Source organism: Phyllostomus discolor, chromosome 3 (assembly GCF_004126475.2).
Source record: "Phyllostomus discolor isolate MPI-MPIP mPhyDis1 chromosome 3, mPhyDis1.pri.v3, whole genome shotgun sequence".
Lineage (NCBI taxonomy): Eukaryota > Metazoa > Chordata > Mammalia > Chiroptera > Phyllostomidae > Phyllostomus > Phyllostomus discolor.
In genome coordinates this window covers 143,522,897-143,529,501 of record NC_040905.2, presented here as the reverse complement: position 1 = coordinate 143,529,501, position 6,605 = coordinate 143,522,897, and positions in this window count along the sequence as shown.

The window sequence follows — 6,605 nt, the reverse complement described above, 5'->3', positions numbered from 1 at the left end:
CTGAAAGGCTTTTTTAATTTCTTCCCATATTGGATAACTATATGTCTGAGAAAATGTGGGTTACCCCGCATTTGCTTGCAGATAAACCAGGAGGAACAACTGGGGAGTGAGGCAGACCATGCAAACCAGGTTTCCAGCTCAAAGAAATGAAGCCTCAAAACCTCTGACTGAAAAAACCTGTGGGGGCTGAGGCAGCATGAGAAATTTCTAGCCTTACAGTAGAGTTTATTGGAGAGACCCACAGGGTCCTTGAACATAGACAAAACCACTCACCTGGGAATCAGCAGCAGGAGGGCCCAATTTGCTTGTAGGTAGCAGAGGGGGTGATTGAAACCAGTAGATAGCCCAGCAAGCAGCATTGTTCCCTCTTGGACCCCTTCCTTACATAGACTTCTATAACACAGGGACATGGTTTGCCCTGCCCTGGTGAGTACCTAAGGCTCTGCCCCTTATTAGTAACAGATTCATTGAAACAAAAATACGGCCCAAGTGATCAGATCAAAGCTCCAGAAAAATACAACTAAGTGATGAAGAGATAGTCAACCTATCAGATGCAGAGTTCAAAACACTGGCAATCAGGATGCTCACAGAAATGGTTGAGTATGGTCACAAAATAGAATAAAAAGTGAAGGCTATGAAAAGTGAATTAAAGGAAAATGCACAGGGAACCAACAATAAAGGAAAGGAAACCTGGACTCAAATCAATGGTTTGGAACAGAGGAAGAAATAGACATTCAACCAGAACAGAATGAAGAAACAAGAATTCAAAAAATTTGAGGGGAGGAGTTGTTGAGGGGAAGGGAAGGCGTGGGGCTCTCTAAAACGTATTTTAAACAAATTAAGGTTTTAAAATTAAAATCTTTAAGTCATGTAATAAAACAATGAATGATAAATAATAAAATCAACTAAATAGAATTATCTAAACCAATTTCAACAAATATATATAACTATAAAATAAATAAGTGATAGCTAGGTATGTAGAACACCTAGAAAGGTACCAACAAAACCTGTAGTGAAGGAAAAGATATTTGGGAAAAACTAAAATGGAATGAGTGAGATATGAATAATAAGAATCATAGAATTTTGCTAAAGAACACTAACTAATAAGGTTCCATATTTTGTAGCTTGAATGATCAAATTCACTGAGCTTGTAACAAAGAGAAAGTTTTCATTTAGTATAATGTTTTCAAACTTGTAGAGAGCAATGTAAAGTTTTCTAAAATGATTTTATGAAGCCAAAATTAACCTGGCTTAAAAGTTTTGATGTGAGATTTGAAAAACAAAAGTTACTTCCAATTTTATTTGTGAATTCAGATTTTTTTAAGGCCAACATAAAATTTTAGCAAAGCATGTCTACTATATGGCAAACTATTATTTGAACTATGAAAAAGATAGTAGTAAGAAATAGGGGTCACAGAAACAAGATAAAACAGCTTAAGGGGACACATAAGTACTGAATAATAGATTATGGCAGATCATTTATGAAAATAAAGAAAACCTGATTTTGATTTTGAAATTTTTTTCCACAGTGGCTTCATCAGTCTGCTTTCCCACCAGCAGTGCACTAGGGTTCCCTTTTCTACACAACCTCGCTAGCACTTGTTTGTTGACTTATTGATGGTAGCCACTCTGGTAGGTGTGAGAAGATAACTAACAGTGATTTAAATTTTCATCTCTCTGATGGTTAGTAATGTTCAGCATTTTTCATATGTCTTTTGGTCATCTGTATTTCTTTTGGAGAAGTATATATTTAGGTCCTTTGCCCTTTTTTTTTAATTGGGTTGTTTTTCTTCCTAGTGTTGACTTGTTTAAGTTATTTATATATTTTGGAAATTAGCCCCTTACCAGATGTATCATTGGAAAATATGTACACCCATACTTCAGGTTCCCTTTTAATTTTGTTGATGGGCCATAAAAATATGGCCAAAATAAGCCAGGTTAATTTCTATGGCATAGCCAAAGAAATGCAGAAGATTTTTATTTTGATATAGTCTCATTTGTTTATGTTTTTTTTTTTATTTCCATTGCCCTAGGAGACATACTGACAACGATAGTGCTTCAAGTGATGATTGAGATTTTATTGCTTATTTCTCTTCTAGGATTCCTATGGTTTTGTGACTTACATTTAAGCTCTCTCCACCTCTCTCCCATTTCCACACCCCCTTTGTTTTTGTTCATGTGTCCTTTATACTTGTTCCTGCAAACCCTTCCCCTTTTCCCTTGAAATTCCCTCCCCTCTCCCCTCTGGTCACTGTTAGCCTGTTCTCTATTTCAGTGTCTTTGGTTATATTTTGCTTGTTTCTTTGTTTTGTTGTTTAGGTTCCTGTTAAAGGTGAGATCATATGGTATTTCTAAGTATCTTTTGTTGTTGTTGTTGCAATAGCAAATAGGATTGTTTTCTTGGTTCTCTTTTGGTTTTGAAATCTTTGGAGACTATTAGGTACACTAGAACTTGTTGGTAATGTTTTGAATGATAAAAAACTATTTCTTGGTTGGACTCTTGCAGAAAAAAGAAAAGAGCAAAAGTTAAGGATACTGCTGAAGATCGAGGAGAAAGTGCAGAATTTACTAGAGTATTGAGCAATTTGAAAGAAATAAAAGAAGAACTTTTTTACACAAATGTTTGCCACAAAGGTAAGCCATGCATAATTGTGGGACATTATACTGTCCATAACGTGGAGACAAGCCATATAAAAGAAGGACATGAAAAATGATCTTCAGGTAATATAAAAAATTTTATTATTATACCTTTCTATATTAATAATATAAACTTAAACTCTGGCTGGTGTGGCTCAGTTGGTTGAAGCATTGTCCCATACACTGAAAAGTGTGGGTTCAATTTCCAGTCAGGGAATATGTCTATGTTGCAGGTTTAATCACCAGTCAAGGAGTCTAGGAGAGGCAATCAATTGATATTTCTCTGTTACATCTTCTCTCTCTCTCTCTCTCTTAAAAAAAAACAATGAAAAAATATCCTTGAGTGAGGATTAAAAAATAATGAAAAATAAAGAAATAATATAAACTTAAAAATATATGATTTTAAAAATGTTCAGTTTTTATTATTTTAATTGTTCATTTCTTTAAGGAAAATTATTTAATATTAAAACCTCTCAATGAAACACAACATTTGATTTAAATATGCTATCGTCACCATAATTCATAGATGTAGTCAGGTGCTCCATAATTTATGGGGGAGAGGCCCTGGATCCATCTAAGAACAATCAAGGCAGGGAGAATGAAACCATGAAAAGTACAATATACAAGAGGAATTGACACCCATTAAAACATCAGAGGAGTTAAGAAAGCAGAAAATCTATCTTATCCTCCATGAATTAAGAATAGAAATAAAAGTGAAACATAAAATTATTTCTGAGATAATAACTGAATTACAAAAAGCTAAGAAATATTGACAAACAGTATGGTAAAAGCGCAGAGTAGATCAAATGCAATGAGGTAAGAAAATAAAACTGAAATAAAAGAGAATGTAAAGGGACCATAGGACAAAGTAATAAATATTTTAGATGGACAAAGGTAATATAACAAAATATAATTGGAGTCTTAAAAAAAACAAAATAATGAAGCAGAAGAATTATTTAAAATTATAATTCAAGAAATGTCCTTAAAATAAAATATCTGAATCTACATATTGAAAAGACATATTCTGTGCCAAAGATAATTGATCTAGAATTATGTGTATCAAGCTATTTCCTGATAATATTATTAAATTATAAGACAAAAAAAGGATACTGTCAGCAGCAATCCATAAATATATTTCAGGAATTTTTAAGTTTTAGTATAGTAAAAAAGTACCCAAAAGATAATGGCATTCCATTGGATAGTTGAGTCAGAGATGGTAGAAAAAGGAGAAGGATGAGAGAAGATATATTATGATTTTGTTTATCAGTTTGGGGAACCAAAAATTATTATCTAAAAGAAGAAGATAAGATTATAATAGGTTGGTATTAATATAAAGCTTAACAATTGGACATAATAATATTGGAGTATCATAAATATCAAAATATTAAAAGAAAAATAAAGAGTACAGTCTACATAGTGAAAGACATCTGAAGCTGTAAACACAAAGTAAAATAAATCATAGAACTGACAAAAATTTGTAATGTCACAAATTTTAAATAAGATTAAATGTCTTATTAAAATAAAAAAAAAGATTGCTTGCAAAGCAAGATAAGGTTACCTCTTGTGTACAAGAGACCTATGTAAACAAAGCAATTCAGAAAATTTGAAGGTTGAGGACAAAAAAATGGAGGATATATAATTGTTAATAGACAAGGCAGAATTCAGCCATAGAATTATCAAACAAGCAAACAAAATCAGTTTATAATCCTAAAGACTACAACTTACAATGACAACATGACAGTTATATATATTTATCCATCAAATAGAAAAGCACAAGATGTTACAAAGCAGAATCTATCAGAGATCCAAGGCAAATTGGCAGAATTTGCCAATTACACAGATATAATAGGAGTCTTTAATGACATGTTATGCCAAAATAGATCAAATAGTCAAAAAAAAGCAAGATTATAAAAAGACCTAAACAACACAATGAAGTAGATATTATGGATACATGATGAACTTTGGTTTGATATGAAAATTAATAAATTATTTAAAAGTAAAATTAGAACTTAATAAGCTAGAACACAGTAGAATTAATCATAAAAAAGGACAAGTATTTTTGAAAAAAAATTAAAAACAAACTAGGAATAATCAAATCAAAAACAATGGAGAATGCACAGATACATAAAATAATCAATGACAGAAAAAAAGAAAGAAAAGCAAGGGTCTGCAACCAAGACTACTCTGTTCAGCAAGGCTCTTATTAAAACTGTAGGATGAGCCCTGGCTGGTGTAGATCAGTGGGTTGAATGCTGGCCTGGAAACCAAAGGGTTGCTGGTTCAATTCCAGTCAGTGTACATTCCTGGGTTTCAGGTCAGTTCAGGTCCTAAGTATGGAGTGAGTGAGAGGCAACCACACATTGATGTTTCTCTTCCTTTCTCCTTCCCTTCCCCTAGATCTAAAATAAAAAAGTAAAATCTTCTTTAAAAAATGGAAGGTGAAATAGTTTCCCAGATTAAAAAAAGCTAAAGGAATACATGTCAGCCAAACCAACATTGCAAGAAATGCTACAGGGACTACTTAAGAAGAAAAAATAGAGAGAGGGAAACACAGGTACAAAGGGAAAAATGGCAATGACCGAGTACCTATCTATAAAAATCTTAAATGTAAATGGATTAAATGCTACAATCAAAAGACATAGAGTAGCTGAATGGATAAGAAAACAAGACCCTCAAAGATGTTGTCAACAGGAGACCAACCTCAGGACAAAAGATTTATACAGGCTGAAAATGAAGGGATGGAAAAAATATTCCATGCAAATGGACTTGAAAGAAAAACTGGGATAGTAATAATTATATCAGACAAAATAGACTTCAAAACTAAGGCCATAACAAGACACAAAGAAGGTCACTACATAATACTTAAGGGAGAAGTCCAAGAAGAGGATATAACCCATGTGAACACATATATATATGCCCAATATAGGAGCACCTAAATATATAAAGAAAATCTTTGAGAACTTTCAGAAAGAGATCAAGAGCAATAAAGTCATTGGAGGTATTTTTAACACCTCACTGTCAACAATAGATAGATCTTCCAGACAAAAAAATCAACAAGAATATAGAGGCATTAAATGACACACTAGATCTAATTGACTTAATTGATATTTACAGAATATTTCACTCCAAAGAAGCAAAATATACATTCTTCTCTAGAGCACATAGATTATTTCCAAAGATGGACCACATGATAGGACACAAAATAACTATTAACAAATTCAAGAAAATTGAAATCATATTAAGCATCTTTATGTATTACAACTACTTGAAACTAGAAATCACCTCAAGAAAAAACTCAAAAACATACAAATACATGGAGGCTGAATAACATGCTATTAAATAATGAATGGGTTAACAATGAGATCAAAGAAGAAATCAGAAAATACCTGGAAACATGAAAATGAACAGAAAACATCCCCAAACCTATGGGACACAGTGAAAGGAGTCATGAGAGGGAATTTCATAACAACACTGGCCTACCTAAATAAGATAGAAAAATCTCAAACAAACAACCTAAGCCTACACCTAAAGAACTCAAAAACATCATCAAAGCCCAGAATGAGTGAAAGGAAGGAAATAATCAAGATCAAAGCATAATTATATGATATAGACGCTAAAAGAGACAAAAAAAAAAAACAATTCAAAGGATCAATGAATGCAGGAAGTGGATCTTTGAAAAGATAAACAGAATTGACAAACTCTTAACCAGACTCAGCAAGAAAAAAAGAGAGAGAATAAAATCAGAAATGAAAGAGGAGAAGAATGGGTGAAAGAGAGGAACTGGCACCACAGAAATACAAAGGACTGTAAGAAATTACTATGAACAATTATATGCCAAGAAATTGGAAAACCTGTATGAAATGGAAAATTTTCTAAAAACATATAGTCTACCAAAACTGAATCAGGTAGAAGTAGAAAACCTGAATAGACAGAAAACAAATAGCAAAATTAAAACAGCAATCAAAGAA